This window comes from Cavia porcellus, unplaced genomic scaffold (genome assembly GCF_034190915.1).
Source record: "Cavia porcellus strain 051 isolate PalLab524CR breed Dunkin Hartley unplaced genomic scaffold, mCavPor4.1 scaffold_13, whole genome shotgun sequence".
NCBI classification, from domain to species: Eukaryota; Metazoa; Chordata; class Mammalia; order Rodentia; family Caviidae; genus Cavia; species Cavia porcellus.
In genome coordinates, this window is record NW_026947496.1 from 21475576 (window position 1) to 21498025 (window position 22450).

General features: G+C 40.3%; 1 protein-coding gene and 2 long non-coding RNA genes across 10 annotated transcripts in view; 2 read left to right on the top strand and 1 right to left on the bottom strand.

Annotated features, from left to right (window-relative positions):
* Window positions 1–12044, bottom strand: part of LOC101787449 (uncharacterized) — a 51334-nt gene extending 39290 nt beyond the window's left edge. For 2 of the 7 annotated variants that reach the window (XR_010051163.1, XR_010051164.1), the window contains exons 1-4: window positions 11889–12044; window positions 11152–11242; window positions 9813–9874; window positions 4410–4460 (exon numbers count right to left, since the gene is read on the bottom strand). This is a non-coding gene — a long non-coding RNA (uncharacterized LOC101787449). Of the gene's footprint in view, window positions 1–2468; window positions 2528–4409; window positions 4461–9812; window positions 9875–11151; window positions 11243–11888 lie in introns of all 7 variants that reach the window. The other 5 variants (XR_010051162.1, XR_002790970.2, XR_216291.4 and 2 more) reach the window with 5 other exon arrangements.
* Window positions 8784–10661, top strand: LOC106027444 (uncharacterized). The gene is made up of 3 exons (XR_001201041.3): window positions 8784–8973; window positions 9988–10034; window positions 10241–10661. It is a non-coding gene; the product is annotated as an uncharacterized LOC106027444 (long non-coding RNA).
* An 83-nt stretch (window positions 12045–12127) lies between the features above and the next one.
* Cap2 (cyclase associated actin cytoskeleton regulatory protein 2) overlaps window positions 12128–22450 on the top strand; it is a 148027-nt gene continuing 137704 nt past the window's right edge. Inside the window, exon 1 of one of the 2 annotated variants that reach the window (XM_063259925.1) lies at window positions 12128–12312. The gene's annotated coding sequence lies outside the window, so the exon portion shown is untranslated. The remainder of the gene's footprint in view (window positions 12313–22450) is intronic. The other variant, XM_063259926.1, reaches the window with a different exon arrangement.

A 22450-nucleotide genomic window follows, 5' to 3' on the forward strand; every position in this document is an offset into this window, starting at 1 on the left:
AAAACTTTTATAGACAAGGAGATTATACAGAAACCATTGTTCATTTTCTGTTAGTTGATTCTAAATACCCTGTAATACTGTCATTCTCTTGAATGGTTTTACATTGTCTTGATATGTTTGATGCTACAGTATATGAAGTTATACCCAAAGATTTTAAGGGAAGACACACTATGGTAACTACTATTATGTCGAGATTATCTTGTGGTGAAACACTATTTTGCTTAAATGGCTATGTTTTGACCTGCACTGTTTTGTTGTTATGCCCTCTTTTTTATCTCAATCTCCTTTTTATTATCTACTTTTTCATTTTTATCCTTTTAATTAAGGGAAAAATAAAAAATAGAAGGATATATTATAGTAACCCACTTTGATTTCCTATTAACTTGATTTGAAACCCTGTATTGCTCTCACCCTCTTGTTTTGACTGATTTTCCTCTATTCTGTTATGCTTGATAGTACCAAGTGTGAAAGTATAGGCAACAACTATGAAGACAATAAGATTCATTGTGACACCCATTCTGGTTGACTATTATCTTCTTTTGAAGTCCTCTAATGTCTCCAATGTTTTGTTTTTATTGGTCTTATTCTTTACTGTTTTGTTCAATTTTATTATAACATGATACAGGCAATTCTTTTTAAGATAACAAGAGGCATATGGTAACCATTGTTGATCATCTTGTATTTTGTTTTTATATTATGTATTATGTCCATCTTTTTGATTTGACTGACTCTGTCCTGTTATGTCACATTTGGTTTTACTTTCTTCAAAAAAAAAAAAAAAGTAATAAGAACTGTGGGAGTAATAAAACCCAAAATGTGTAATTGTCATTGTACAAAAGAAAGGAAAAGAAAGTGCTCTAAAGGATATAACTGCATATATATTTAAGTGTATAAGATAGATAACCATATTACTGAGTTTTGTTGGATCATTGAACAAAACTATTTGCAGTCTCGCTGTTTGAAAGTCCCCTCTATATGCTTTAATTTTGTAACTTGAACAACTATTTCTAGGATGACAATATGTAATTAACTAGTGATTTCCTACTGTTTATTTTTTCTGAAATTCTGTATAACTTGTACCCTTTTTCTGTTTTTTTCTCTTTTCTCCTTAAATAAAATTTTTTTTAAAAAAGAAGTTGTTCTTGTTAGCTAAGTTCTAGGTAGACTTCTATGCCTTTCATTTTTCTCCACTGTTGCTAGCTTTCTATGGCAACAATGCAAGCACTCACTTCTGCTTTGATTAAATGAGAGAGGCAGGAAGATTCCACTTAATAAATGTAATTTTATTTTTTTACTCAAATTTAACACCCTTTTTCAACGATACAAGTACTTTCACTTGGCTTGCACCTATAAAATAGATCCATATAAGAGATCTGAGAGAGTATGCAAATAGCGCATTGAGGTAGGGTGGTATGATCATTTTTACCTATTCCATATTTTCTACTTTTAAGACACTATTTCAATAAAAAATAAATAACTGTGCTTTCTTCCTAGTAAATAAGCTTACTTCCTAACTTTTGTCTAACTATGTGCTTTAGATAATTTCACTTTCTCATCTATTTATACTAACAGTACAAGGGTTAAGTATCGTATTGGTACTTTTTAAATACTCTCTGGGCTCAAATTGGCCTACGGGTACCTGAAATTCTCTTGGATAATCTCTCTCCTTTCAACTGACTCTAAACTTTTGAATCTGACTTTTCTTTGATTCTGTTTCCAAAGCCATTAATTTGTTTTCATCTCATTAATTGGACTTTTTAAAGAATTTGTTAAATACTTTTGGCAATATATTTATTTCCTGTATGCTTTGAATCCTGATTTTAACTCTGGATTAATTGTGTTTAGGAAACCAGTGAGACTGTACTGACCACTGACTGGATGTGCTGTCCTGGATGGAGTCCTCTGGATTCACTGAATGATGATATAAAATAAATTTGAGCTATATATTGCCCTCCATTTAGGCACTTAAATGTTGATAGACCAGGAAAATGGAAAACAAAAAATTAAGCACAATATTTTCCTTCTAACTGCATGAATAACGCGTCAGTTTCAAAGATATTCAAAAATGTAGGTAGAGCTGTAACCAGTCGATAGAATTTTTAAAAGATCTCCAGGTTTGTAAAGGTTTTATTTATTCCTAATTACAGAACATTTTAGCAAGGGACAATCTGATTCACAAAGTTGATTATTGGAGATGTTCTATGGTTTCTATGGTGTTAGCCAGCCCTCCACCTCTTCTGGGCCTCTTTGGTGCCTAGAATTGCATGAATTTCCCCCTTGAGTTGGGTATGGCCTGAAAGATGTCCTTTATGAAAGGTTGATACTTCCAGAAGTTACTCATACCAAACTTGGTCTGCTGCCATGATTCTGCCCGACCCCTAACTATGGAGGACTAAGAGCTCGTGGTTCATCTGAGGCTACATTGCTCACAGTGGCAAAGGCCTTAGACACCAAAGGTAGGAACAGACCTGCCTTTTCCACTTCTGGACATCATGGTATTCCAATCAACCTTTCGACATAGGTCACTCTGGAAAATATGACAAAAGCTATGGATCGTCTTCTGAGACCCATGCACAAAGCTGAATTAGATACAATTCATGCAGTTCACAAACTCCAAAACCTACCCAGAGGAGAAAGAATGGCTAATGAGTGCAGGGGTGCAGTTCTATGGGAGAAATCACTTCTCATGCTCTGAAACATAGTAAAAGGACTATGGTGGGTAATGACTGATTTTAAAACATGACTATTTCAAAATAGCCAGTAGAGAAGATTTTAAATGTTCCTAACATAGCCGGGGATTTAGTTCAGTGACCTAAGAGCCTTCCTGGCAAGCATGAGGTCATGAGTTCCATCCCCAGTACCAAAAAAAAAAAAAATCATAAATGTCTCCAACACAAAGAGACGGTATATATTTGAGGCAATGTACATATGCCAGTTCCCCTGATCTACTCATTATATGCTGTGCATACGTATTGAAATGTTACATTGCACCCCCTAAATATGTTGAATTTCTTTGTGCCAATTAAAGACATTTTTAACATTAAAAACCTACCCAGAGAGTCCAGACTAAGATTCCCTGTTCACTGGACCAACAAAACATTGTTTTTAGTGCCTATGGTGCTTGAGATTAAGAAATGGTAGGGGAGCTACTCTGTCCACCTCTGCTTTCTTTTACTTATAGTCCATCCACTCAACTTCTGCACCTGTCCTTTGTCCTCTCTGAACCATTTAACAGTGGACAGAACTATCAAAGGGATGACAAAGAACTGTCACTGGAGGAAAAGGAGTCATGTGCGCTACTGTCATTCAATGTATTTACAGGTGCTGAGACTATGTAACTCTGAAAGTCACCTGTAACCAGAAGAGGCTAGATCTATGGATGATGGTGGAGAGAAAGTGAGTGACAGATGTAACACTCTGGAGGTGATGTGACTACATCCAGCTCTTCTGTGTGCTGTGTGCTATGTACCTTCATCACTAAGTTCTTCCTTTTGAACCAATTTTTCCAGCCACCTGGGAAGCTGAGACTGGAAAATCACAGGAGCTGAGGAGTTCAAGGTCAGCATGGGCAACACAGTAGGACCCTGACACTTTAAAAATAGAACAAAAAAAGAAACCCTTGATAGGGCACAGTTTGGACAATTGAAATTTGTTTAAAGTCTTTCAGTTCTCTGGCATGAACCTCCAATGGAAAGCAAGAGTGTCAGTATTTAAGAGTTGAGTTACTTTGGTTCCTTTGAGAAGAGAATTCAAAGAATTCATTCACCCCAAATAAATATTCAGTGACTGGCAGTTACTTCTTCCAAGGGAGTTTGCATTTTACATACATAGCACTAGACTTCACGTCTCATGAATCCAAGAGAGACTTATTCACTTGCCCTGCCTCTTAGCTGCATAACTGACTCCAAGGTACACAGCCAGCTTATATCCTTAGGTTCAATACCCAGGGATTCAACCTATGGTAGATCAAAAATATTTTTTAAAAAACATTGTTTCAGAGCCAGCGCAGGTTAGGAGAAGCAGTGAGCTACAACCTCATGAGTCTTTCTGCCACTAATGGGGAACTTTCCCCCTGGTAGCCAACACAGGCCAGGAGGAGAAGCAGCCCTGACCCTGCATGCCCACAGCCACTGGAGATGCCTCAATGTAGCCACAAAGGCCTGGAAAAGCCCACCTTGTACCCCACCACCTCCCCAGGAAAACAGGTACAGATACCCTCAGGCAACTGGCCCTTTCCCCTATACCATGGACTGGCAGCCAATGTGGGAAACACCTGGGAACCCACAACCAGCTTGTCTGGAGGAACCCAGGAAAATGTCCTTTATGGAGCAAAATGCAAGCTCAGACCTCCAGCTCACACAGAATAAGTCTAGGATACATAGACATGGAAGAAACTGGAATTCGCATACCTGAAATTTCGGAGCAGGTAGCAACTGAAGTCAAGAAACAACTTCATTAGGCTGTAAAAGAAATCAGATCAAAAATAATACCTCAGGTAAAATAAATGATAACCATAATGAAATAACTATTGAACATATCTAAAAAAGACATAGATATTTTAAAAAAGAGGAGCATAGAAAAATAATGGGAACTTTGAATGAACAATACAGAAAAAAATTACAATGCATGAAATAGATTCAGAGATATCCAGGAAATTAAAAACTCCCTTGAAGGCTGGCAAAACTGCATAAGTGTAACTGAAGATAGACTTTTAGACCTTAAGATAGGATTGTAGCTAGTGATCATGAAAGGAAAGTTGTCTTAAAAATAAGAAGGAACCAGGACGTAACAATTCAACGGCTGCACGATGACACAAGAAAAATAATCTAAGTTCAATAGATGTCAGCGAAAAAGCAGGAGTCAACACAAATGACATAAAAAGACTATTTGTAGAAGTAATAGCAGAAAATTCCCCAATCATGGGAAAAATAGCTGACATACCGACAAATGAGACATATAGAACTCCAGCTATCCATAACCAAAAATAAATCTAAACCCAAACCAAGACTCCAGAAATTCATCACAAAAAGAGTATTAAAAGCTATCAGAGAGGAGAAATAGATCACCTATAAGGGAAAATCCACCAGAATCATGGCAGACTTCTCAATACAAACCATCAAGTCAATAAAAGCTTGGAGTGAAATATTTGAAGTCGTGAAAGAAAACAACTTCCAACTCAGATTGATATACCTGCAAAGTTATCTTTCAAAATTGGTGGAAAGGTGTAATACTTCCACGACAAAGAACAACTGAAGGAATTTATGACCATAAAACCAACCGTACAAAGAGTACTGAAGGATATTCTAGAGAGATATAAAGATGAACATGGTTCCAGGAACAGCAGGAATAGGGGATTGCCAAAAGGGGGGAAAGTAGGGAGCCAACGGTAGAAAAATAGCACGGCAGAGAGGACTGGTGCATATCAGTCATAACAATTAATGTAGATCGCCTTCATTCACCAATAAAAACAAATACAGGCAGAGTGGATCAAGAAACAAGACTCATCAATGTGCTATACACAGGAAACATATTTAACTTGAAAGGAAATTCACAGATTGAAAGTCAAAGGAGAGAAAACAACACTCCATATGACAGGGAACCATAAAAAAGCAGGGGTAGATGCCTACAACCTCAGAATGTACAAGAAAGATAACAGTATGTTTATGTAATGGAAAGATACTCAGCTATAAGAAGGATAATCTCGATGTTTTTGTAGGTAATGTATGTAATTTGAGGTCATGCTCATGAGTGAAATAGTTCACACTCACATGGGTGAAAATCATGCTGTCTCTCTAGTATAAAAAACTGAAGGAGCTAGAGAGATTCAAAATATGTAATAGATACTGAGAAAGTGAAGGAGAGGAAACGGTTACAAAGAGAAAGAACAACTAAGGTGAGGGAAAGGAGAAAAGGAAAACAGGGCAAGATTTTTATATATATCATATATAATAATATAATAATATATGATATATAATATAATAAATAATATACTCTAATATAATATATAATTTAATATGTATCATATACTATATAATTTATATTATATGTGATAGATAATTATACTATTAATCTCTGTTAGCCCAACAAAAAGAATGGTTCATGCTTTCATTGTTTGATCATTTTTTCATACATATATCTGGTAATCCAAACAACTACTTTGAAAATAACAATACACAGCACATTGCCCATTGTTAATCCTCTAATACTCTGTTTTGAAATTCTGTATCATCTTTTTGATTTTTTCTTTTTTCATTTTAAAGCTAAAACAGAAAAAATAAAACATTTTTTTCTGCAAGATAGTCACCTTTTCATGTCATTTTTCCTTAATACAGTGTAACAACAATTAACACAACACTTAAGATTAGATATTATATGTAATCTAGAGACAATCTGGAGTACATAGAAGGATGTGCATGGATTACATATAAATACCATGTTGTTTTATGGAAGGGCTCAAGCATCTGAGGATATGCTAGAGTCCTGGAATGAATCTCCCGTGGGTGTCAAGGGACACATATTTACAGTTATGTTACTTCCTGTAGGCATATTCATCATTGGTAGGTACATCAGCCCATAGAAGTGAGTTAGCTCAGTTTTATTCTTAGTTTGATTCACAACTCCTCAGACATCTAATCTTCTAGTAACCAATCATTACATTATCAGCTGGTAGTTTTCCATTCATTCCTACTTCCACTCAGTAAATGCACTGATTAGGAGCACAAGTTCAAGCCAGACCCCTGAGTCCAAATCCCCCTATCAGTATTGTTCTATGGTTTGAGATAAAGGCTAAGTCCCTCTGCCTGTTTTTTTCATTTACACACTGAAGATGATAACAGTATCCAACTCATAAGTCTGAAGAGTTAATACACTTAAAATGGCATGTATTAAAGGCCTGGTAAATTTCACTGATAACAGTCACTCCTTGTTATCATTGGGCACTGGTTCTGGGACCCTCATGGATACTGAAACCTGAGAGCATGCAAATCTTTTACGGCAAGTGCATATAACCTATGCACATCCTCCTCCTGTATACTTTAAATCATCTCTAGATTACTTATAGTACCTAATATGATGTAAATGCCATATAAGTAGCTGATATACAGTATTGTTTAAGAAATAATGAGAAAGAAGTCTATGTATATTCATTAAGGGCACATTTTTTTCCACAAATATTTTAGGTCTGTGATTGGTTGAATCCTTAGATGTAGAAACTATGGAGATAGGGGATTGTAATGATTGATACGTTGTTTCAACTTGAGAAGTTTAGAATTTTAACTAAGTAACTCAGCAGGTGGCCAGGGTCCTCATTTTGTAAATGTCCTCATCCTGTTCAAGAAGAGGACACTGAGACGGTGTGCTACACCCACCCTAGGGGGTGGTAGCCTGCTTACAGTATAAGGGAGGAGAAGAGGCTTGTTCTCCCTCTGCCTCTCTTTTTGCTCCTGCTGCTTTAGCCGTCTTCTGCAGCCTTGAAGTACCGCCCCAGTGCCATGCCACCCCGCCTGATTATAGACTGAAACCTCCACCAACTGTGAGCTAAATAAACCTTTCCTTCCTTCATGTTGGGTTTCAGGCATTGTCTCAGCAATGAGAGATAAGTAACCAAAACAAGGGTTAAATGCAATTTTATTCTTTTTGCTTAGAGTGCTACATTCCCAGAACCCACAAGTATGGAACATAGTGGGCCATTAACTATTTGGAGAATAAATGTTCTTGAGTGGACTGCTGAGAAAATTACCTAATAATGTTCACTGGATAGTTATTAAGCTAGAATGCAAACTCCTGTGGTATACTGTGAAAAATTTCAACTAATTTAAGTTTGTTTCTTCAGAGCTTTTGATTCCAGAAAAGACATGTTTGTGGAAGAACATTCTTATTATTATCTTGTCTATCTCAGGAATCAGGAACAATTTCAAAAGATCATTGTGTTCACTATGTTTTCTACTTCCTAGTAAGAGACAATATTACCAGGGTAAATGACTACCAAAAGTAGCAGGTGCCAATAATCTGGGTCTTGTAACCTCAGCAACCACATGGGTGGGCAGGCTGCATGGAAAGACCTGGAACTCTGGCCTGGCTTCATTCCAAGCACAACCTGCAATCCAGCATGTGCCAGCATGACTGCTGCTTAGTAGAGACTATTTCCTTGGGTCTGTTTGTTCCCATCTATTTCACCCTTTGTGGGAGAACTTTTCACCAAGCTAACTTAGAGATGGCCCTTCTCCCACATGGCAGGATGTTATGCAGGCACTCTGAGACCTGCTCTGGTCTCTGGTCTCAATGTCCCTCAAGAGTCCTGTGTTGGAACCTAATACTACATGTCTTGGTGTTAAGCTGTAGAGTGTGTTGGGAGCCAATTAAAGCATGAGTGTTTTACCTTCACGGATGGAACACTTATAAAAGAGGTTGAAGGGAATACATTAGTCCCTTTTTGTTTTTCCACCATGTGAAGGCACAGCATTTGTCTCTTTTTAGCCTTTTGCCTTCTGCCATGTGAGGACACAATAACAGAGTGCTATTTAGGGCCATCCTTCCTGGTAAGTGGCACGAGCCAGCTGCGGGCACTCCAGGGAGAGAATAAGTCAGTGTCTTCCGTGAGCCCACTGGCACGTGGGCTGAGAATCCAATGTCCTCCCCCACTTAGCAACTGGATAGTCTGAGATCAGCCAGAGTTGATAGCAACTAAGGTACATAAAGCAACTAAGTGCTTGTATTGTTGGGTTGATTATGCTGACCTGGGGCCAGGAGTCTGAGCTTCTCTCTGGAGGATGACAGTATGCATTATAGCAAATATGGGGGATTTCCTTCTATCTTCTCTTTGAAGAAACCAATATTGCTTTCATTGTTTTGCTTTATTCTGATTAATTGTTTTGCTCTATTCTATATTCTATTTTGATTGGTTTTACAGTGTTCTGTTTTTGGTTTGATTTTGCTATACCTGATTGAATGGACAACAATTGTGAAGACAACAAGGTATACTATGGTACCTATTATTGTTATCCTGGTATCCTGCTCTGACGTTCTATACCAATTTCACTGCATTGTCTTGATTGGCTTTGTTCTGTACTGTTTTGTTGTATTTTAAAATCTTTACCAAAAAATCCAGAGTGCTATTTAGAAACACAGAGTGAGCTTTCACAAGACACCATATATACTCTCCGCTGGATCTTAGACTTTCCACCCTCTGGGATTATGAGAAATAAATTTCTACTGTTTGTAGATTACTCAGTCTGAGGTGTAGTGTTAGAGCAGCATAAAAGAACCTCGGGAGTAAACCGGATAGGATCTCAGAAGTAGATTCTAGAAAGGCATCATGGTAGCCTGGATTCTACTTGATAGTTGTGTGACTTTGCAGAGTATAAATTCTGAGGCTCTGGGTCACCTATTCTGTTGAGTTTCCAGCAAAACTCAATTCATTCCAAAATTTTACCCAATGAAAACAGACAGAAGAACAATAGGCCCACACCAGGGACGTCTCCTCTTTCCTCATGAGTCCACTGCGTTGATAGCCCTCAGGTACACCCCTAGCTGGGTGAAACTGGAATGTAACCTGTAGGCACAACAGAAGATAAGGAGACTCAGGATGCAAAAGGAAGGACCTCAAGTGACAAGAATATTCCTAGCTTTCACAAGGAAAGTGACAGCAAGTCAAGAGAAAAATAAAGATTGCAGAGAAGACAGGAGAAATTTCTAGGTAAAGAGGGAAAAATTGAAGGAGTAGAAATTAAAATCCTCTTCCTGGTACAACAGATAAAGAGATCATCTGCTAAGGAGAGAGACAGGTTCAGGTTAGAATCTTAAGAAAGACTTACGAGATTTAGAAAAGCCCAGAATCTTTCTCTTCTTTCCCATTCCAGAACCTTCAGGGCTGATCCTGGCACAGAAAAATGGATTGCAAATATTCATTCAGTGATCATCATGTGTCAGCCCTGAGAAAGATGGCCACAAACCAAACAAACATAATCCCTGTGTTCTTGGCTTTTACAGGTCTAGTTGGAAGCCATGGACAACGAGCATTAGAGAACCGAGAGGAGGTGAGTTCACTGGGGTTTATTTCCTTTGGGAAGATCAGGCTGCAGATGGATGCTATGCAGGGGGGAACTGGTTAAGAGAAGAATGCTCTTTCCCCTCTAGGGTACTGAGTTATTTTAAAGCAGGTTTCCCCCTTTTACCTGTTTCTAGTCCTAAGCAGTACCATCAATATTTAACTATTATTATGGTTCTGGCGCCTACTACCTAGGTCTGGAACATCTCAGGCTAAACCTGAAGGCTCAGCCCTCCTTCCACACCTGGTACCCACAGCTCTCTGCTCCAGCTGTGCTCACAGCACACCCTGCATGCAGCTCTGATCTTCACTGCCTCTTCTCCTTGGCTCCTACATCTTGAGAGCTCCTCCTCAATGTCCACGTGAAGACTCAACTCTTACTTCCGGCAGGAAGCATTCTCTGGTTCCTAGTACCAGAAGCAACCTCCTTCTCTTCTTTCAACTCACACAACTCTTTTCACACCCAGGACACTTTTTATAGTCTTCTTGCACTGTGGTTATTTTTATACTGCATCTCCCTGGTATAGTATAAATCTAGTAGGATCTTGCCTCATTCTCTCTTAAACTCCATAGCGCTGCATACTCCAAAATAAAATCTACATTCAAGCCCTGTGTATATGTGGGTTTCATATTCATAGATTCAACCATGGATTGAAAATATCTGGGGGAAAAAAGTGTGTCTATGTTAAATGTGTACTGACTTCTTTCTAGTCATTATTCCCTAAACCATCAGGCATAACAACTATTTACAGAACATTTATATTATGTGAGGCATTGTAAATAACTTAGAGATGACTTAACATGTACAGAAGGATGTGCATAGGGTATAGGCAAATGCTACACCATTTTACATAAGGACTGGAGTACTGGCAGCTTTTGGTGTCTACAGTGACAGCAGACAGCTGTACTTAGCTAAAAGAAATGCTCTAGTGATGTTGAACTTAAGTAGTCACCTTGGAATGGATACTTGGAAGTTTCCTGTGGTCCCGAATATTGTGGTTCTCATGGATGTATTACTTTCTGGATTCCTGGCACATACATGCTCTAACTGCAGGTACAATCCATCCATCCATCAGTTATTCGGTATAACTTTACTGGACACCTACCTTATGCAAGGTAGGCATGATGCTGACTCTGATGTGCCACGTAAGCATCGTGCAGACCTAGGACACCGAAGAGCCACTACACAGTCCACTGCTGGGAGACAGAAACTTGTAATAGGAATGACCTTCATTTAAATTGCGACCTACTGGGTCAGAATAAGGCGTGCCACGCACAGAACTGAGTAAGATGCAATTTCAACATTGAGAGAGACGCTGGCTTTTCAGAGATTCGTCTTTGGAGACTTTGCTTTAGGAAAGAGTCAGTCACATCCTCCACCCCTTTTTTCTGGTCTGCGATTAGGTCCTAGGTATTCAACCATGGACACCTTAAGTTCATCCTTTCATCCTTTCAGTTAGAATTTTCACACAAACGCTAATGAAAATTCAAAATCAATGGTCACCAATCTAATAATGTAAACGGAAAGGAGTTTAATTTCCCATTACGATCAATATATAAAGGGAAAATGGCTACAAATAACATTTTGGGAAGTAAACTGTATTTGGTTACATTTGTTTCTAAATCAAGCAACTTTTAAAAGTTGCTGTGTATAAAATACTTTTTAGAAACAAGGTTGCGAGTTATAAATGCATCTGATCTTGATGCCTCGCTAAAGCATCAGATGTCTAACTGCTCCCCTCCCCCAAAACCGGCCTTTTCCCTTAGACTGGGGGATGGGGACGCACAGGCCTGTCCCGCTGCCCACCTCCCTGCACAGATCCCAAACCCACGGGGACCCAACCTTTCTGTGTCCCCTTCAGTCAGGAGCCTCCAGATCCTTCCAGACCTCTTTGCATTACTGCCTGCTGCAGGGAATTCTCTCCTTGGCAGGCGCTTCCTCCCCCAGCCTCTGCCTTCCTCATCTCCTGCACCCTTCTCCCACGGCCCATCTGCCCCTCCTCTCCTCCACCTCCCCACCCAGCTCCCTTCGGCTCCCCTTTATTTTCACTCCGCACACCCCGGTGGCGCAGCGCTCCCTCCCCCCGCCTCTGCGCCCGGCTGTATTTGGAGCTCCCGGAAGCCGCGGCGACTCTCCCCGGGCGCGGCGTGACTGACAACCACTCCCATTACGGGGGGCGGAGGCAGTGGGAAGAGAGGGGAGGAGGGCGCCGGGGACCGATCACGGATTTGCATCGCGGAGGACGCGACCCCAGCGCTCCGAGCAGGTAATCCTGGCGCGGCGCGGGCTGGCGAGCGTGGGGAGCGGCGGGGTGCAGGTGCCGGCCACGCTCGCAACTTGCACCCATCGCGGGGGCGGGAGGGGGCCAGAGCCCCGGGGCGCGGGGCCGGGGGCACCGGGAGGCGGCGAGGGCCGGGCGCGGGACGCGGGGAGCTCCATCTGGGTCAGCGCAGGAGCGCGCCCCGCCCGCGCCACCTCCGGATCCCCGCGCCCAGCGGCTGCGGCCTGCCCACCCGCCCCGGAGCCCCGCGCCCCAGGCCACGCTAACTTTGAGGGGTCTTGTCCGCTGCGCTCTGAGCTCTGCCGAGATGCAGTGGTGGCTGTCACTGAGACCGATGTGATCGAGGCCACCGTGGTCAGACGGTGCTGGAAAGAAACCCATCTGGCGTCCCCGCAGAAACCTGACTTGAGGCGATGAGTCACTTCTAAAAAATGCAAAGGCTACCGAGGCTTTGAGGCACGGCTCCGAAAATGGTCCCCTTGCAGCAGGCTCGCGACTGCATGGGAGAGAAGGTTGTTGTGCAAGCAGCCGCGTTATCATCACTTTTAGGGCTCCTGATCCGGAGGTGCATGTGGGAATCCTTGGTCTCATAGCACCGCAGATGAGCTGCAAGTTTTAGCAACATTTAAGTTGATGCATTTTCCAAAACGATGCCTACTGCATTTAGGATACCGAACTAGAATTTAGGTTTGGCCAGCCAGAGCAGAGATAACTTAGCCAAAAGGTCAAGGACTTTTGATGACAAAATCGTAGGAATACAGAAGCCTATGGAGTTTATATCCACCCAATTTATTTACAAGAGTTTGCAGAGCCTTGTTTGTTTGCTGCTTATCTAGATGTCTTTAATTCTTGGTGCTCTAAGTCCACGTAATGTAAGGTTACAACAGTACTAGTATCTTTGGGGAAATGATGGTTGCTCGCATCTGCTTAGATTATAAACCTGTTGAGGGTTAGAAAAGGTTTGCACAGTTTTTTCCAGCACTACATGACAATCAGCTCATCAAATGAATAAACTATTACGATCTGTGAAAATAGTTACAGTTTGTCTATGTCGAGGGCATGAACTCTTGAAGACCTGGCATATTTGCAAGAAAAGACTTTTTCTCCCTGAAGTCTCAAACTTTAAAATGCTTGATAAAATTAGACCATCAGCATTTATTAAGGATGCAGAAATAGAAGTTGGCATCTGTGAGAAACCTGAAGGTAATTGCCAAGGTGGTCTTTGCTAGTTACAAGTAGACTTTTCTGTGCAACTTTGAAAGAAGTAAGTTAATTTGTTGGCAAGCTTTGTTGAATCACAAGCTAAACGTCAATATGTAGATTTTGCAAGCCATGTGGTTTCTTCAGCAACTATTTCATTTTATTATTGTAGGTTGAAAGCAGCCAGAGTCAAGACATAAAGGAATGGCGTGACCGTGTTTCACTTTGTCGATATTGAAATTGAGATCTATATAATTTTCAGCAGGAATGAAAAATATTTTTCTTCTTTATTTCCAGACACTTAGAATCGACATACAAATCATTCTTCATCTGGGAAGGAGGGAGAAATACAAACAAAAAAAGAAAGGGGAGTGGATTTGTCCTGCTGGCAAACCTTAGCTACTCCCACGCACCCTGAGCAGGAGTTCAGAGAGGATTTTTTCAAAAGGATTAATGGACTACATTTATTAAGTCCCTAAATTATGCTTTCAGTTAGGTTAAATGCTGTTAAGAATAGCATTAGCTTTCGGGGGCATTATGATATTTTGTTTTGCTTTAAATGTTTTAAACAGATATCTGTAAGCATAAAGTTTTAATCAGTTATGTAATAGGTTATACAGAAATATGCTCTATCAAAGTCATGAATATCATAATTCAAAGGAACACCCACTAGCCCATCACCAGGTTTAGAACTAAGGTGTGGGAACTAGATAGTTGTAAAAGATAACTCACAGAATGGAAAAAAATGCTTGAAAATCATGTACCTGAGAAGGAACAGTTATCTAAAAAATATGAAAAGCTCTTGTATCTCAGTAATAAAATGAAGAATAACCCAGTTTAAAAATGAGCACAGAAGCTGAATTAATATTTCACCAATGAAAATATACAAATGGGCAATAAGCCCATGAAAAAAGCCTCAATGTCACCAATCATCAGGGAACTGCAAATCAGTTAAAAAGTCAGATAGTAACCAGTGTTGGTGACGATATGCAAGGATTAGAAGCTTATACATTGCAAGTGAGAATATAGAATGTTGTGCTTATTGAGAAAACAGTTTGACAGCTTTTCAGTTAAGCAGCTACCATGTGACCTAACAACTCTGTTGTAAGTATATATTCAGGAGAAATGAGAACATGTCTCTATACAAAACCTGTACAAGACCATTCATAATAGTCAAACAGTGGAAGCAAGCCAAATATCCATCAGCTGGTGAATGAATAGATAAAATGTGTCATAGCCTTATAATGGGATGTTATTTGGCCATAAAAAAGAATGATGTATTGTTCCTGATACATCATGAATAAACCTTGAAGACATGCTAGGTGAAAGAAAGCACTCCCAAAAGAATACATATTGTATGATTCCATGCATATGGAAATATCCAGGATGAGAAAATCTACAGAGACAGAAAGCAGATGGGTTGCTGCTTAGGGATAGAGGCTGCAGGTATGATTTGGTGTGTGGGGTGACTGATAAAGTGTACAGCAATCGTTTCTGAAATTGACTGTGGTGATGGTTGCACATATCTGTGAGTATATCAAACAGATTGTACACTTTAAATTGTTGTGGTATGTGATTTATAACTCTATAAAACTGCTAAAGAAAATATACAGTCAGCTGGGGCAAAGAGGAGCTGGATTTTTACTGGTCATCTCGCCTCTTTGTATTCCTTTCCTGTGCCTTTCCCTGTGTCCCTCTTAGCTCTGAATTTTGTGCAAATTATTCTGCGGTTTAATTGTAAAATAATTTCATGACATATATATGAATTCTCTAAACAACATATTATTTAGGTTTAGATGTTTTATGATTTCTAGGAAAGGTATTGAAACTCAATACGTAAGTTTTGAAGAATTACCCATGTTACATAAAATCATATAGTAATTTTAAAATAAATACCTCACAATTTATTTTGCCATTTTCTTATTGACGGACAGTTTGGATTGGTTCCCATGTTTCACTATCTTTTAAGACTGTTTTCCATATGTCTTGGCAAGAGTTCTTTGGTATGAATATGTATGTGCCATGTAGTCTAATGCGGAAAGATGTTTTGAGTTATACACTGATGATGTACACCTGGCTTATTCAGTCCTTCAACCCATGATAAAGTGACTATATCTGAGACTTGGACTTCTTATCTACTTAAATTATAATTAAAATGTCTAATGTTTGATGTCTTAAGGAGTGCAGAAGAACACTATTCTAAATTCTCCACTGAATTTTTACATTATAACCCAGTGGTTCACAAGCATCTTTTTTTTTCTGATAGATAATCTGAGTTTAGCATGGGCAGAAGACAACTCTGTTTGATCAGATGGCTGTCATTGTAAGCAAGGTATATGAACAGCTGCTAAAGTTAACTAACATTTTCCTTGTGTTGTTTCCTGCTGAGTGTTCCAGTATTTCTGATATGATTGAATTTGGTTGTTGAAAATCTGGGCGTTTAGCTGTGGGAAGATTCTAGGTTGGTTTTCAGTTCAGGCTCGGAGCTTTGCAGTTCATTCAGAATATTTCTGCTTCTGCTTCAGAAGGAGGAGGAGAACGTCATAGGCTCAGAAGGAGCTGTTGTAAGGAATTTTGTTAAATATGTTTTTATTTTGGTGAGATGTACCTATCATAAACTTTACCATCTTAGCCATTTTTAAACATTTAACTCAGTGACATAAAATACCTTCATCCTGGGCTATTGTCCATCAGTATTGTCCATTTCCAGAACTTTTCATAATACCAAACTGAAACTCTGTGTTCATGAGATAATAATCCCCACCTCCGTCCCCCACAGCTTGGTAACCACCGTTCTACTTCCCACCTGTATGGATTTGTCTTTTCTAGGTATAAGTAAAATAATGTAACATTTTTTCTTTTTGTTGCATGCACTTTTGCATAGAGAAGAATTCTATCTTGTTTTATTTTTCTCTTTATAGATCCTTTTCCATTCAAGGAAACTATGGCTGATATAACTGAGAAATTACTTAGTAGGGTTTTCTCCCTTTCTATCTACACATAGAAAGTTGTCTAAAATCATAAGGAAAACTTTGCTCCTTGAATGCGGTCTTCGTTGGCCCTATCTAGTAATTAGACATCTCTCTAACAATGCTGGCTTCTCATTGACCACCTTGCCAATACACAAGGTGGAGTCATCTGTACTTCTTCAATTTTCACACCTGTCTGATGAATGGATGCATTAGATCACCTTTGAGGCTCCTTTTAGCCCTCAACTGCTCAGTATTTAAAGGCAATTCTGCCAAATAAGAGTCTGATATAATATCTGTGATTTTGATAGAACGGGTTGTTAAAGAACAGGAGGAGACTAGGAGACTGAAAATAGAAATGGGGCAGTCTGCACGCCAGTGCTGATCAGGAGGCTGATTCCTGGAGAAGCCAGATGCTGGAGACATCAGAGGCAGATCTTGTACTACATACACAGTACTGGTTGTCTGGTGTCTTCAGTTCTGCACAGCTGAATGAGAAAATAACCTCCAGTACTTTGCATCATTTCATGTGGAAATCCAGCAAAGTTCTGGGCTCCATTGATAATTTATTCATTTCTTCTGTGTTGAATGACCACTGCATAACCAGCACGTGTCCCTGGGGATGCAGAAGTGACAATCGGTGAGGGAAGAGATAATAAACAGAAGATGCTGTCTCAGCTGTGAACAGAAATCTCTAAGGACCTAATGCAGTGACTGGCATCCTTATTTCTGATCTGATCTCTATTCAGTATTATTCACAGAAGAATTACTGGGATCTTGTAAGATAAATGTATTATTGAACTCTGGCAACATGAAGCAGTTAGATTGGGCCACACCAAGAAAAGTGGCCAATCAGATTTTCCAGAGTCAGGTGAACCAGGTTTTAAGTGGTGGATGTACCACTCAGTCTGTATGTAGCAGGCTATGTAGTTGGGGGGAGTGCTCATTTTGCAGGCTATTGCTTTGGAAACTGTGATAGTTTGAGTGCTTATGTCCCGTCTAACAATTCACATCTAAGTTGCCCAGATTCGAAGATGGGGCCTAAAGTAATTGAAAACTGTACAAGGAGGGTGATTCTCCAATACTATAGAATTAAGGATGTTACTTAGTCCATTTGTTGTTGCTGTGCCATCTACGGCTGGGTTAGCAACAAAAGAGATTTATTTTGGCCAATAGTGCTGGAGATTGGGAAGTTCAAGATCAGGCGACTGCATCTGGTGAGGCCTCGTGCTGTGGCCACCGAGGTGGACAGGTGGAAAGGGAAAGCACCATGTGCACGAGGGGGACAAGCATGAGGGAACTCTTGCTTTATAGCAGCCTGCTCCAATTGCAACTAGAACTCAGCCCCCGGAGACCCACTGCGTCCTATACCCAACCCAGACTGGAGAGAAGTGACCCTGATTATTATGCCTCAGTAAAGACAGCAATCCAATGGCCAAGGTGGTAGCCCCGTGATGTCATAGCCTCCCCAACACAGCTGCTATTAGAAATTAAGCCTCAGTGGGAGCAAAGTGAAACTCACTGCTGTGCTTGTTACTGTGGTTCAGCAGTCCTTGAACGGTGCAGGTTTTCCATATGCAGATTTCCCAAAGATGTGGCCCAGTCTCCGCACACAGGGCTGAGAAAGTCAGTATCAGAGGGCTGGGAATTTAGCCCAGAGGTCCAAGTGCTTGCCTGGCAAGCAAGAGGTCATGAGTTTGATCCCTGGGACGGGGGAAAGATCGATGTCAAAATCCTTATCTTCCATATGTGCTTTTTTGCTTGCACTGGAATTCTTCACGGTGACTCTGTGACAGACACAGTTTCTCTTTCTCCACTTTATGTATGGAAAGCCCATGTCTGAGCCATCTTACAAAAGATTCTGTCTATCCGTTTTAGTACATTGTTTGGCCCAAGGTTGTAAAAGAAGAGCAAACACAGGGGACATTTCAGAATATTCAGTTTTAGGAGGGAGGTGTTGCATGACTCTAATGCTCAGGCAGGAACCTTTCTGCAAATTATGTGTTTTCTGAATCTTTAAATCATAGAGTAAGATTGGCAGTCAATCTAATCAAATTGTAGTTCAGATCTAGAGCTCCCACTCATTTCTTTCTTAGCTTCTACATTTCTACTAAAAACTGTTGCCTTTCTTTCCGTCCCAGGAATGTTGATTTTCATCTCCTTGATCATAGTTGACATAGCTTCTGTGAGTCTGTCTGTCTCCTGATCCCAACCTTCAGGTGATCTTGGCTTGGAATTTGTTGGTCATCTCTCTTAACTGCTATCATTTCCCTGGTCCTTCCCATGTCAAATATTCTTTAACTGGGTGTGGACATTTTGCATAGCACATTGTGAGACTCTGCGTCCTTTGGAAAATGCTCAGTGTTTTGTTTTACCAGCCCCTCAGTGCAGTTCTGTCTTACATTCTGAGAGTGACAGTTTTGACATCAGCTCAATTTTCAAAGCCTTTGTTATCTGTTATGCATCCTTCTCTGCAGCATGCAGGGCTTCATTTGGGATTTGAGCAATAGTTTCTAGTATAGTTCATGTGTATAGTTCATACATGACTGAAATAGGCACAAAATTGAGACCTGACACCCTTCCCTCCTCTCTGGGATTCGACTCCCCTGCTCCCGCATCTCTGAGCCCTTTTTCCTATTCTTTGGACCAGAAAGATTGGATTTCTCTTGAGGTTTTAGTGCTCAAGCTCCAACACAGTTTCCCCATGTCAAAGGCCATCCATCCTCAAGACAAAGCAGTCAGAGAAAAAAAATAGGGGAGATTTTTCCTGTACCCTACATCATAAGGAGCTCTTTTTCCTGCTTGACAAATATGAACAAGCTCCTCACAAAGTAAGTTTTAGCTGCCCGATTGCAGCTTGTCCTTAAGTCACAGACTCCTGTAAGTGACCTCCTAGTTACAATAAAAATGAGAAAAGCAACAACAAAAGCAAACCCTTTCTGGCACTCATTTTTTATTTGCATGAGCTCTTTCCCAGGTCTTCTGGACCCAAAGAGGGTTTCTCTTGGACTGTATGTTGCTTGCAACCTGGGCACAGTTCTGACCTCAAGTTAACATCAGCAACAAGGAGAAAATAAATACAGCAATGGTTCTTCAAGCTGGGAAGTCCAAGTGCACAAGGGCAGGGTCTGGCTGGGACCTTCTTCTTCAGATGACACAGCAGAAGGTGAAAGGTCAAACCAAAATGTGAGCAGGAGAAAGTAAAGGGCAGGGCTGTTTTACAGCAAGCTAGCTTAGAACGGCCCATCAGTGTAAACACACTTTGGTGAGAATTTACCCTTTTCCACAAGAAAGACATTAATCCCTCTTAATAACCTACTCACTCTTAAAAGCTCCACCTCCCAAATACTGTTTTGTTTTTCTTCCTTTCTTTCTTTCTTTCTTTCTTTCTTTCTTTCTTTCTTTCTTTCTTTCTTTCTTTCTTTTTTGAGATAGACTATAACTATGTTGTCCAAGCTGACCTCAAACTCCTAGGTTCAAGTGATCCTCCTGCCTCAGCCTCCTAATTAGTTGGAACTACAGGCAATTACCCAGCCTTGTGTTACTACTTGGCTATTCAACGTTCCCAAAGGCCCATGTGTTAGAAGCTTAGTCCCTAGCTTTGTGTCACTGGCGGGTGGTGAAAGCTTTAGGAGGAAGGGCCTAGTGCAGGAAGTGAGGTGGTGGGGAATGTGGCCTTAAAGGGGGATACTGGAACCCTGGCCTTCTCGTTTTCTCTCTTTGTTACTGGTCATCTGCTGAATGGCCTCCTTCCATCATGTACTCCCACCATGATGTGTTGTGGCCTTGACACCTGCCCAAATGACCAAGGACCAAAACCACCCAACTGTGAGCCAGAATAACCTTTCCTCTTTTTAAGTTGGATATATCAGGTATTTTGTCATAGTAGTGGAAAATTGACACATTTCTTCCCTCCCTCTTTAATGAGTCCCTTTTTCATGTTTTGATTCTTTTCCTTAGTTTTTCTGCTACTTTTTATCTTTCAAAGTCCATAGTTGAATTTTGTGCTTTACATATAGGTTAGAGATAAATTGACAAGGGCTTGTTCCTTCTGGACCTTCCTTAGCAGCCTCCTCCTCTGTTCAGTACCTTCCTTTACTCTCATTCCCCCTCGTACTTCTCCCTTTCCTCCCATCCTTCTCTTTTCCTTTTACCCTTTTCTCTTTCCCCTTTAATTTTCATCTAAAGAGCAAACAAGAGCCTATCGTCTTTTGGCCATCCATGGCACTTTAAAATCTGTGCTAAAGTAAGAATTTGAAGTCACATATAAAAATAAACCCAGGAGGCTGGAAAAACATGAAGAAGCAAAAAAAAAGAGCTGGAGGAGGGAGAGAATGCTGGAATCACCTGCCTGTCTTTCATGAAGTGATTACACTTGAGCTTGTTGAAAGTCTCTGTGCATTAAACTGGCTGAACACTTAAGAACTGATGCTTAGGATGTTTCTTTATATTTTTCTTGTAAAAGAGTTCCTGAAAATGTTACTCATTCAGACATAAATCTTACACGGGACTCCAGTGAATTTTGGGATTAAAGGAATTTCAGTAAACCTTATTGTTCGTAAGAGGCATAGCATTGTAACACTGAAATGACAAATAAATAATAAAGTAAAACAGTTCTGGTCATATCGGGAAACATGAGCAGTGGTATGAAGTGACAAGTCTTGGAATGGTTTTAATTACCAGTGTCCCAGCAGTTGATTTGTTCTGTCATCTCAGCAGCATGGCCCGTGAGATGTCAGGGTCATTGTGTTTGGAGGATGGAAAAGGTAGTGACACCTGCAATATGACTTCCTAACTCGCTGGGTACAGATCACGGTGGTGGTGCTTGGGAGTGTTGGCAGCAAAATGGCAATAATAGCAATTATCTATCATTTTAGGGTTCATAAAGTTCACTTCCTCATCATATTTAATCTCCCCATGAATCCTGAGGCGGAGTCTTCCGAACAGATTACTATTGGATAGATAATCTCTTTAACTTTACTCCAGAAGGAAAGTGTGATGGTTAATCTTAACTGTCAGTCTGAATGGATTAAGAGACTCCAGAAGAGGTGGGTGGCCGGTAGGGGCGCTGCACTCAGCAGACCAATGTGCTGTTAGGAGGGGGGGCCAGTGTGGAGGAAGCAGCTCACTGGGGCTGTGCTTCTGGAAGCCTGAATATATCGTGCCAGCACTCTTCTTCTGTGCTTTGCTTCCAAGCTGCCATACATTGAGAAGCTTTTCTCCACCACGTTCTTCCTGCCATGACAGTTCTGGAGCCAGCTGACTATGGACTGAACCCTCTGAAACCATGAACCGAACAAATTTCTCCTCCTTTAAGTTGGTTTTTTGTTTGTTTGTTAGAAGCAGAAGCATATAATACATGATCTTCCTTGGCCGGTCCTCTCTCTTAGCATGTTTTTGAGGTTCTTTCATGTAGTGACTTGTTATCATTACTTTTTGTGGCTGAATGACATTCCATCGTGCATATAGATAATATTTTGTTTATCAGTTCCACTGATGGACATTTGGGTTGTTTTGGTTCGGGGCTAAATATGAGAAATCCTGCCTTATTTGTGTAAGTCTTAGTGTGGACATATGTTTTCATTTCTTTTGAGTATATACCAAGACTAGTTCATAGGGCAAATATCACTAAATTTTAAAGAAACGACCAAGCAGTTTTAAGCAACTGCACCATTTTGCACTGCCATGTAACAGTATATGAGGATTCCAGTTTCTTCGTATTTCTCACTTTCCTTTATTATTGTCTGTCATTTTGGTCATAGCCACCTGAGTGGTGAAGAAGTGCTATCTCATTGAAGTTCTGCTTTGTATTTCCTTAGTAACTACTGGTGTTGTGCATCTTTACATATACTATTGTCCATTTACAATCTTCTTTGATGTAATGTCTACTTAGATATTTTGCCCATTTTTAAATTGATGCATTTGTCTTATTGAGTTGTAAGAACTTTTTATAC